A 12,316-nucleotide genomic window follows, 5' to 3' on the forward strand; every position below is an offset into this window, starting at 1 on the left:
CCTGCAGACAGCATTGATAATTTGGCAGCAGTACAAAGGTTGCGCTTTGGAGAGGTTTTAGGAGCTGACGGGATTGGTAACGATGACCTTTGACCACGCGCTTTTGTTTGCGCTTCATTAGGCGGGGAGGAACACATCAGCCAGTAATACTTATTACTGTTATGGCAACTACCAAGCAAACGCCGACTTGCCTCTTGTTCCCTAAGCTCTCCATTTGGCCTCTGGCCTGGCATCATACAACGGAAGAGTCTCTTTCCTTGGAGAGCTTTACTCCTCCAGACTGAGACGAGCGCTGGAGTGCTTATGAGGGACCTGCTGCATTGTGGCGTGAATGGTCGCAGACTCAATGCAAATTCTTCCACACTCTCGGACGGCAAAGGCCAGCAGTGACTGGCTGGTTGTGTTAATTTAGCTGCCTTTCAGTCCTTCTTGAACCGCCGTCTTCTGCACCTCAATGGCAAGAGAGTTAAAAAACATCTGAAGTGTTGGGCGCAAGAATGCGCCATTCACTCTTTCAGAGGCGCGTCATTAACAAATGTCGGGGGACACAAACAACCACCTGTGGTTAAACAAACCGGGGAGGTAGGCCTCTTCAGTTTACCTCGCCGGCTGTCAGCCATTGATAACCCTGTGCGCCGAGCGGTGCCACGGAGACTCACTCTAACACGGTGGGTGATCCACGTAAACAGGAAGCGCCCAAGCCGCAGGTTTGGTGAGGAGAAACCGGTCTGTTGAACCACAAATGGTTAACGGAGAAGCTGGTTGGAAGCTCAGACTGAGAGGTTAGTCAGGGGGCAGCCCATGCCATGGGTAGCGAAAAAAAAACACCTACACTTACCAGCCAACTGACTCAGACCCAGAGGGCAGCCGGGGCACAGTGCACGCACCACAGGCATATGACTCAGACTCAGTGTGCAGTTAGACGGCGCAGGCCTTTAGATCGCAGCTGTGATTTAGTGGCTGTTTCTGACAAGGTTACAACCTGCGCAGTACGCCTTTCCCTAACTGGGAAAGGAGACACTTTCAGACCCACTGCCCTATCGCGTTACAGCCCAAATCTAAAGATGACACTTCTACATGGGACAGGGTGCAACGTTTGCTACCTCAATGTGTATTACGCACTACACTAAATATAAATATTTCCTATAACTAACTATTCTCTCCCCATAGCAACGTGCACAAGGTGCATTAAAAAGTGGAACCATGACCAAAAAAAGTCAAGAGAGTGGAGACTGCTTGTGTAGTAAAATTTTGTGTACAAACAGCAGCATCCAAAAGGACATTTTGCGCTTTAGGCTATAAATTTCAACTTGTTTCTATCATTTCTTACACAGTTTATGGTAGTTTTAGACATGTAACAGAGGAGGACAGCAGATAGGTGTCTTTCTTATAGCACATGCTCGTCTTTGCAATCAAAATATAAACATTATTTGACATTTATCCAAAGTAGCAATACAGTGCCAATTTGTGCAACTGTTATGGATATTTTATATATCACTGAATCTGAAATTGTACATCTGTATGCTACCTTAAGTTCATGAAAGACTTTTTGAACACATGGAGACATCATCAGTGTGTAATCTTTGGAACTGCCAGAAGGGGGAGACAGACGTTCTGCACTGCAAATTAGCTTTCAGAGAGAGGTAGAGAGACTTTTATTTGCTGGTGGTAACTGTTCACTGTTGTTACCTGCAGTATAAACACAGCTGTAAAGGCTATTTTGAAGAGTCTCACAAATAAGCATTTAAAAAGAATTAAAGATAAGCATTGTATATGTATGTATGGTGTGTGACAGGGCCAGCATGGAGAAATAAGTCAGAAATTCTTTTTTGCTAATGTTTTATCAAGAAATACCCCAAAGTTGTCACTCGTGGTTGTTTTGCCAAATAAGCCTTTAACTGTGGCTGAACACTGAGGTGTTAGAACAAGTGAGAGGTGGTGGGTTACAGGCGATTTCATCCCATAAGACATGCAGGCAAAGTGGTGACAGTGAACAGGAAGCTAGGCACAGCCCGTGCAATGAGCACACAAGGTGGACAGCTTTGCTTCACATGCAGCAACACTGTGAAGGCATGCAGGAGCTGAGTGACAGTGCTACGATGTGATTGGTCTGACCACTTCCTATTGTTCCCCTGTCACCGATAACCCCGGCGACCTGGGCTGAAGGAAGGAAGGCCATCGCTTGGTTTCGTGGCAGTGGGCTTGTCAGCTCTTTGTCCTCAGATAACTTATTAACCTGCAGTGTCCGCCGAGAGAAGAATGATTCCTCACACAGCCTGCCATATGGTTAACCCCAGAGTAAACAACCTCTGAGTGGACAGGGAGAAGGAAGTAAAGATATTATTTGGTCGCCAAGGAAAACACAAACCTGATGGGTGGAAACAAAAGGAGAAGTTCTGTTCTATTTGGGCCGCAATGCAAAGGGACAAACTGGCTGGAAAGTAAAAAGCTTGATTTAAAAAAATAAAAAAAAATCAATTGCAGTTCTGAGGTGCAATCCCCTTGTGATGTCACCTAAATATGCCATATTATGTAACTAGATATGTTACTTGATAAGGTGTGCACTAGAGTATTTTGCATAATTATTTGTGCTGTGGGTATGGGACAACTAAAGATCTAGAATAAATTAGTAACTTTACGCCTTTATTAAAATTAGTTTTAAAGGAGGTGATCTTTTCTCGAACATCGAGTGCAATGTGTTTGAAACAAAATATTTTGCAAAACAGCAAGTCAAGAGAAAAGGCAAACTCCTGGACGTGTGCGGACCCTGCTAATAAGGCCTAAAGGACTCTGCAATTTCAGACACAAACTGGAGTCAGCCAGGGTCACCCTACTCCCCAGGCACATTGCTGATGTCACGCGTCCGACTCTCTTAATGTGCGATTTTCAGCCTGCCAGTGAGCGAGTCACCGTCATCCTTGTACACAATCGCTGCAGTTGTTCCCCATCCACGGTGAAAATGGGTTGTAGCTGTAAAGTGCATACGGAAAAGGAATTAGGAGGTCTGATTTACCTTGGCATCAATTAACGAAAGGCAATAGATAAATAGCCTCCAGAGTCAAGTAAGGACATATGGACATATCTGTATATAATGGATTTATGCACTATATCTGATAGACCATTATGCAAGTAACTAGCGAGAGCCTGAACAACTCTGCAGACAAGAGACACACAAATATTTTAGGTCTTGAGTGCACACATAAAATTATTGCAATTCTGCTGTATTCAAATAAACTCGATATCATGGGTCTGGTCAATGGCTCGTCGTTTATCTATCTAGTTACCAGTCAGTTAGTATTGCGGTGTCCAATGTGCTTGGTGCCATCTAGCGGTTTTAAGAAACGTGACACCCTTAGAATCCATGTCGCGCTCAAGTTTGTGAGTTCGCAGAAAGTTTTTAGTATTTATTTTTGAGCTGATATGTTAGCAATATTAATTGGGTGCGATTTCCTGATCCTATTAAAATGGCGCTAATTCTATATATATTTAAAAAAAAATATATATATATATATATATATTTACATTACACGGGTACATCACATTATGTTTATTAATGGCTAAATTATGCACGTATGTATATATGTAATATGTTTATCTGCAAGAAGTTTATCTGTAACATTTTTGACAAAACTACATTTGTAGTCGAAATTTACGAGCAACATGAGCCATATCCCAAGTTCTTCCCTGTTAGCAGTGGACGCGCCCTGCTAAAGGTCTTGGAGTCTGTCTGTGCTTTTGGAAGCGACATCCTCCGCCAACGGCTTAACCAGCGACATAGTTGGTGACCTTAACGAATTTTGAGGTGAGAACAACGTTACTCTACCAGTGTGCCTGATTACATGTAGTCATTGTTTGGACGCCTCCTAAGTAGTAGTACACTGGGAGCCTCCGGCACCTGAAACACGAGGGCCGTAATCCTCGCAAGCAGTAGCTAATTTGTCGTTAGCCGGTACTGTACTAATGTGTTGCGTGGTGGTATTTCAGGCCAATTGTCGACAACGTTGTTGTTGTTGTTGTTTTTTTTTTTTTTTTTTTTTAAATGTATTGCGTATAAAATAACTATACATACGACACTTATTGAAATGCAACCTATATATGAGCATAAAACGCAAACGGAAAAATGTTCCACAATATGCAGTACAGAGGGGCTTCTATTATATGTGTGAAACGCAGTTAAAAAAAAAAAAAAAAAAAATACAATTAAGAATGTTTGTCATGGAACACACACACTTCCCTGTTTGAAGCATTACACTGCTGTACATGTCCACAGCAAAGAAGAAGCGGAAGCATTATATCCTGTGGACTCCTATCGAGCATTCGCAATTAGTCACATCTGACTGGACACCATGCATTAAAACTCAGACTGGCTTACTCTTACTCTTCTACTCTGGCCTAAATATGTTACATCTCGTCTTCTCACTTCTCCAAATTAATTTGAGCTCTTTTCTAACTCTCTGCAGTTGAGCCCTCATGTCAGGAGTCAACATCAACCTGTGTGGTATTAGGGATAAAAGAAACAGTCACAATTGCTCCCTAAAGAGACCCCAAGGATGCCAAGGAATCTTTGTCCACTGTTTTTCTAACCCCTTTTTGCCATAATTAAGACTCTACCCCGTAAGATGCCACTGAACTGGGATGCCTGGTAACAGGACCATACACAAACTGTGCTGTGTTCAAACACGTTGTCACTGAGCTGCCACTGAATGCATCTGTTTAGCAGGGTCTGTTAAATTGACGCTGAATTGCCGGGGCTGACATGGAACACAATTAGGGTGAAATTCAGTCACACACAGCCCAAACAGATCCCAATCTTAACTCCAAGACCTGACTCACTCGAGTCTAATCCTGTTGATGCAAACAGAATCCCACCCGTGTCAAAGCGGCCCGCTGCCCCAGGTGCAGCCACCACACAGGCCCTGACTTGTCTTCCTTTATCTCAGCTGATGAATTGAGGCCCACTTGGGCACACAGCCCAGGCTGCGGTTTGGCTAATTAGAGGCTCTGTTTTCTCATAAATATCTTTAGTGATGAAAATTAGGCAAATAAAGGCTGTAGTTATAGCCTGGGAAAGTAGCAGATGCAAATTCTGAAAGTAGTGACACTGTAAAAACCTCACTGTTTGTCCTTAGAAAAGCAAGAATGTCACCATAGTTTGTTTTTTTTTTCAATCGTTGGTCAGAAGGAGGAGGGAAGAAGGAAAAGTAGCGTAAAAGTCCTAAACTATTTCTGTTTCACTACGTTTAAAAAGATTTTTTTTTCCAAAAAACTAACTTGTGACCTCATCATTAATGACTACATTCAACTGCAATTAAGGCTCATTAGGCTTCTTTTAAGTACCTTTTAACAGTTGATAATGAGATCAGGCCTGATTGCTTATCTCTGTATCTTTTAGTGTCAGTGACATTTTGACAGCAAGGATGCTGCTGTAATCACATTGTCCTCGCTTAGTCTTACTGATAGCTGTAAACAAAAGCTCAAGCCGCGTTAAGAAAAGCCCCCCTCCCTAATGGTAGGCATCACACTCAGCCAGACTAACATCTGTGCCGCTGTGGAAGTGACTTTAAATAAGAATGTCCACATATGCACACCTCTATGCTCATTTGATCAGATCTGGGAATAGGTGAATTTATGGGTCAATTTAACTATTTCACAATGGGTTTATGAGCTTCTGAGTCCCTTATTTCATATTACAAATTAAATTGATTTCCGTTATTAACAAAATACAACATTATCTTCAGTGGTCTTATGAAAAATGTTGAAAATAAAGGAGCAGAAACAGTTTTCAAAAACATGCTCTCCATGTTATTAAATAATTATCGTTAAAAAAAACTAAATCTCAGTTTCCCCTGTAGGTGTTGCTTATTGAAGTCACATGCTGATCAAGTTCTGTGTCCGGATCATTTGGGCGGCTGACTTTCAAGCTTCATGGAAAGGATTCATATCATATCCCCTGTCATCCCTTGACATCACACCAGTGAGTATCAGCTGACGGCACACGACACCTATAACTGGCTAGAAACTGACTCTTGTACGAGTCAGTTGCTGCTGCTGCTTTTCAGCTGTTTATCGCTCACAGTAAAAAACATGATATAATGGTTTAAAAAAGCTGCAAATGATGCCTCAGCAGTAGAATGTTGGATTTGAAAGTATCATACGACCAAGTGAGCGAGCGCTTTGCCCATGGAAAGTCTATTTAAAGTTTGGAAACATAATGCTCCAGTTGCAGCAGCTAAGACTATTGCATGTACTACATGCTCAGAATCTCCGCTCTATATTTATCAAATCATGGGACTCACAAGGACGCGTGCAGAACATTAACCGTACATAATGCTGCAAAGGCTCCAGAAGGTCTCACCCTTTGCCCCCTCAAGACCAGGATCCAAGCTAAGACAGAACAGGTAGGAATATTTTCCAGTTATCAAAAAAGGCTGCTGACTGTTAGAACTACTGTATAGAATAGCTGAATAAAATGTTTCAATTCAAAAAAGGTGGATAGATTGATATCATATCGTTTACACAATAAAATATTCCATTTTAATTATGTTTTTAAGTTGAAAACTTTTATGTTTTAATTGTGCTGTAAAAAATGTAAAATTAACATGCATACACCAACTTGTCTGCCTAACTACTGACATTTTTTTCTGATTTTGTACCAACGCTTTAAATTTGAAATCTAGTGTTTAAAACTCTGGTGTTTAAAAAATTGCATGAAAAATATAATTGCATTTAATGCTTCTTTATTGATTTATTTTAGGTCGTCTTAACCTGGAACCCAAATGGACGACTATGACTACAGCGTGGAGATCTGTGATCGTGACTGGGAATGCTTTTTTGAAGAGTGCGAGGAATGCAACTTTCTTCCTCCTTCGTTAGCCGGTGTGGAGTCCGGTATGAGTGACTTTGATGACACATCTTCCATTTTGGCCAATATTGTTCAGAAATGTCATCCAACAAGAGATTTTGCTGAAGCTGACTGCGCCAATGACGGCCCCCCAGAGTGTGAGGGCTCTCCTGTTGATAATTACCTCAGCAAGCATGGACTTGGTGGAATGGAGAGCATCCTCTCAGGCAGCGAGGAGGATATACACTTGCAGTCTGTCAATGTGTTTCTTGAAAGGCTGAGAAGGGATGACGAAGCTGAGGAGTTCACACAGCCAAGGACCCAAGGAGGAAGGGCGCGGGCTGAAAAACAAAGAGACGCTACACAAGGAGAGACGTACTGTGCTGGTGGGAGACCAGAACACAGCCTCACGTTCAACCCTGTGTCTTCCAAGGGTGAAACAAATGCTGGTCAGGGCATAGAGTCTCTCATCAATAGGCATAATGTAAAGAAAACAGTAGCAAGCGATGAGCCTTGCTCCAATGTCGTTGCCACATTTTCAAATATTAACCCACTGCTTAAGGATAACCAATCACCTTGCTTTGAAGTAGCGTTAATTATCACAGAGGAAGACAGCACAGAAACCAAATTAAATGAGGCGACACAGTCAACTCAGCCTTGCCACTCGTGGAATCGTGTCGACACAGAGTCTCAAACGGCTGAAGCGATGAAGAAAGTAAGCACGGCTCTTGATGTTGCGAAGCAGGAGCAGGAGTCAGAAAGTTCTTCTCTGAAAAGATGCGTTGGTGCTTCTTGCAGCACACAGGACGTGGTGACGTATGAAAGAGCAAATGACGACCTGAGCGTTCCGGAACCAGAGGCAGGAAAGCCAAACAAATTGGCAAGTCAAGATATGTCTCCATCTGCCGCCGTCAAACGGAAGAGAAGGAGGAAGAGGCGACTCAGTGAGCTGGCCGAGAGCGTGCATGGTTGTGAGAAGAAAGATTTGGTCAGACCAAGTGATTCAGAGGAAGATCAGTGTGCTTGTTTCACAAATGAACTCCAAAAATGTCTTCAGTCTTCTGCAACGGAAAATTTCACTGCCAGCAATTGCTCAGGGAAGGTGTCTGTCAAGGACATTAGAAGAAATGATCTGTCCTACCAGATTCTTCAAAGAGGAATGTGCAAAATGACAAGTTTGCTTGAAAATAATATAACCAACGGCAGGACTGAGACTTCAAACAACAGTGGTAATCCAACAACACTATCAGATTACTCCTGTAGGGTGCAGTTAGTAAAATCAAGTCACCTGGATAAATGTCCTGCTTTTCAAATGACGAAAGCTGTCTGCATTTGCTCTGACAGTAAGCAGCAATGCAATGCAGAGGTCAAATCAGGGTGTTTCAGTGTATTACCAGCTGCAGAGTTAGACCATTGCATTGTGGAAGTTGAGCAAAATGAGAATCTTTCGGCGACCAAGACACCTGTGGGAGAAGGTACTGTCATTTCTGGTGAACTGTCCAACGCAATGCATCAAAAACAGCTGCAAAGTAGAGTCTTCTTCAAAGACCAGAATGGGAACTCGATGGAAAATAATCACTTTTCTATGCCTGAAGTTTCTACGAATGGCTCTGACCCTGGCAGTGCAAACCCTGAGCAAAGTATAAGTCCAATCTGTTCTTTCTCAGAGAACTCCCCTCTCGTAGAGTGTGCTAAGTCAGCAGTAGACACGCTGGAATCACAGCCAAACAAACGTCTTCACAAAAATATTTCCGGACAGCCAAAAGAGCATCCTGAAACGCCTTCAACATGGCCCAAGTATAAAGTTATGTCACAGAGTGACACGACAGCTGAGCCGCGCGGTCCTTCAGACCTTACGCCAGTGTCATCCTGCTGCACTGTGGACACAAGATCACTCACATCACTGTCAAATGACAGTATCACAGAGATGTCCGATAGCTCTTGTGCACCTGTCAGTCAAACTGACTTGAGAGCTCCAAGGGACAAAACATCACTAAAAAAACATGATGAGGGGGATGGACACCAAAACTGGTCTGCATCAAACGACGCTGCAGATCTGAAATGCGATGTCGCGCTCAAAGCTGAAGATTTTGTTGCTCTTATGGAAGCAGAAAGTGTACCTGAACTCGTACCAGATCGCAAAAACTCAGTTTTTGTTATGTCCTCTTTCTGGAGTGAGATGGAGAAGCTGACAATAAATGACATTCTGGGTTTACGAATGATCAGCGGTGCTGCTCCGGATCGCCGCCTTCCACCTTTACAGGAAAATGAGCCAACGGAGGGACTTGATTGGTCAGATTCTGGCTTCTTCACTCAGCTGGATGAGCCAAAGCTTGAAGGAACTCACAAGGACACAAACAGCATCCAGAACTCCGTAGAGGATCCCTCAAAAAATGTCAATATTTGTGCTGATGACATTGTCCGGACACCTGTGATTGACTCATCTCTGACAGTTGCCCCTGCTGCTGGCCTCAGAAAAATTTCCAAAAATGTGAGTGTTCGCAATTTGCCTGCCCTGGAGGCTGGCAACCACAGATGGAAAAGACAAACTTTACAAACGCAGAATGAAGAGGAATTTGAAAAAATTGACGATTTCGTTGGCACGGGCATCTCCAAGGAAACTGAAGAAGGTGGCTGCGTTGCTTCATCTTCTGAACACAGTATGTCACTCTCTGGCATATTTGATTTCATTTTTGGCAGAAAACAGTCATGTTCAAGCACGTCAGCCACGGATGACACGAGTTCTTCTTGCTCTTATGGGAATTCTGTGCCTGAAACATATGACCATTTCTTCTCAGAGTTTGACATGGAAAGCTTCTTCAACCCCTTCATCAGAGCAAGTGACCAGGTCAAAGATGAGCTGGTCCCAGGTTTCTCCCGCTCCAGTTCAGCCAATAGACATATACAGTACCCTGAGGTCTATGATTGCTTCTTTGCATCCTCATCTTCTGACGAGTCCTCCACTGAATCTGACGAAGAGGAAAATCGCGGCCCCGTCAGGGTGGTGACCAGGTTTAGCCGAACCTCAAGCTCATCCAAGTTTCCTACGGACATATACGATTATTTCTTCACAGATAAGGATCTCAAACAGAATTTCTTTTGGAAAAACATGTTTTCGTTCAGGAATATGAATTTGAATGCATCAAGACTTAAGCAGCAGAGTCTCTCAAACTCCCTTGCAACTGTAAGGCCAAGGGTCAGGCCTCTTCAAAGGACATTTCTTCCCGTAAGCTCTCTGGGGAATCAGGACGTTGTGTTTTTAGATCCTGCGCTCTACCCATTCGAGGACAGACTCTTTGGACAGCTGTCCCAACAACAGTTCAATTTTGAGAACTTACAGATGACTCTAAACCCAAGTAAGTTAAATTTCACATAATGACAAAGCCTTTTGGAAAACACCTGTTTCATGGAACATAGTACTTGTGATGCAGACAACAGTCTTATTTGAACTTATCTTCACTATCTTTTATGATATCATTCATCACAAACTACTAAAGCTATTCTTAATGTACATAATGTGACATAGAGAAACGTGTTATGTATAGAGCTTAGTAAGTAGTTTGTCAGAAATCAACATTTGACATTTCTGAAACAGTCAGCCAGGCTTTCTTTGTCGACTCTGGTCAGTGTGAGGTCAGCCATCAGCTCAGTCAGCTGCCACACTTAAAGTCAGTACAGACTGTCTTACATCAGCTGTCAGGACACAGACTGACTGGGCTGCTGGCACATAGCCAAAAGGGACTGTTGTGCGTGATAACTTGACTGTTCTCAATGAGCGCCCTCACTAAGCTGCCCTTTTAGCACTGTAATGTGTTTGGATCTCTAAGGCAAATTAAAAGACCTCACTTTCATCCTTAACAAGTGAACCTGTCAAATATTAACTTGCTGGCTGGCAATACAATATTATATATAATTAAAGCACCTAAAGTTATGCAGTTGTTTGAGAATGTTTTTGTCTATGAGGGCCTCCCGAATCATATGTTTACATCCCAGTTTGTCTAAAATAGTAGTCTGTGCTGGGAATGTACATGCTGACTGTATGGTTTTACCAGGAGCTTCTGCTCAGCTGCTGTATTCAGGCCAATTATTAGACCCTTGACCTTTTATTGGAGAAGCAGCATGTGTGAATATGACAGCAGTCCAATAGAGGATTAGGAATGACCTCTGGCTTTTGTCATGTTTATTTCATTAGAAAGGATTGAGCGAGGGAGAGAAAAGGGAACAGTTAGTCGGTTGCATTCTGCAAGTGTACCACTAGGTGCCACTAAACTGTCATTTTTCTTTTCAGGGTTGGACGCACCTCTTTTGCCACTCAAACAGTCAGACATGTGTCTCGTTTGTATTGCATTTGCCTCATGGGTGCTGAAAACAGCAAATCCTCAAGTCGGTGATGCTTGGAAAGCAGGTATGTTGATAGATATACACGATAATACTTTATTAAAAATAAATATAGATGCATAGCAAGTGTAAAGAAACTCAAAGTTTTGCCTATAAAGAATTATACAATATTCCCCAATATTATATTTGTGTTTGCGTTGATGTTACTTATGTTTTAAAATCACATTTTGCATGTTTTTTTTCTCCTCACAGTTCTTCTGGCAAATGTAAGTGCTTTGTCAGCCATCCGTTACCTACGTAAATACGTAAAGGCGGACAAGGCTGCAAGTGATGAGAAACAACATCTCGCCACCTGATTCTTAATTTCTTGGCCAGAGCAAGTTATGATATAGCTTACAGCATATATGATGTTGGTGTATGTGATGTATTTGGGCTGTGCATTTTATGTAATTTTTTATATGTATTTGGAAGACTTTAGATATGTGTAAATAAGGTTTCAGCGTTACAAAGGAAGGTCAAGAGAAGGTTTTCCCAGAGCTGGGCACAGTAGAAGTGGATGTCAAGAATCGTAATGATCTTTTCAGAGTGTTGCTAACATCTATCTTAAGTAAATTAGCAAATGCTTTTATTCACAGGGGCAGCTATAGATTTCCAGAAACAATCATTGAACATATTGTATATTTTCAATAAGTAAGTGTAAAATATAACGGTGAAACAACAAAATACAAAGACGGTGACTTTGTGCCAGTTTCAGTTTTTATGTTTGAGAAATTGATTTTATTCTCGATACTATTAGTTCAGTGTTTTGATAGTTTCCTTTGTCTTTTGGTTTTCCTGAACTTATTGTTATTAGTTTACTTATTGTTAGAGGTGAAGCCTCTTTTCCTCAGGTGTAGGAAATATTTACAGCACTAGGGGGGAGCATAAACTCAAATATGAATATGGATCTAAACAAATGTATCAAAATTAGTCTGGGAAAGAGATCGGTCTTCAGTCCACAATAAAATCTAATTATAAATAAAGAAAAATCAGTTAAACTGTTAACTTTACAAAGAGTGTTCTTCCCCTTCCGGCAGATGGCAAAGTGGAGCTACAAAATATGTATAGTTCCTTACAAGTCAAGTCAAGTAAGCGTTC

General features: G+C 42.0%; 1 long non-coding RNA gene across 1 annotated transcript; it reads left to right on the plus strand.

Moving 5' to 3' along the window:
- Nucleotides 1-8,160: 8,160 nt before the first annotated feature.
- On the plus strand, nucleotides 8,161-12,001 carry LOC142898991 (uncharacterized). Its single transcript, XR_012928677.1, has 3 exons — nucleotides 8,161-10,197; nucleotides 11,130-11,246; nucleotides 11,432-12,001. It is a non-coding gene; the product is annotated as an uncharacterized LOC142898991 (long non-coding RNA).
- Nucleotides 12,002-12,316: the final 315 nt, after the last annotated feature.

Source organism: Nelusetta ayraudi, unplaced genomic scaffold (assembly GCF_046127955.1).
Source record: "Nelusetta ayraudi isolate G7.1 ecotype Tasmania unplaced genomic scaffold, CSIRO-AGI_Nayr_v1 ptg000070l, whole genome shotgun sequence".
Lineage (NCBI taxonomy): Eukaryota > Metazoa > Chordata > Actinopteri > Tetraodontiformes > Monacanthidae > Nelusetta > Nelusetta ayraudi.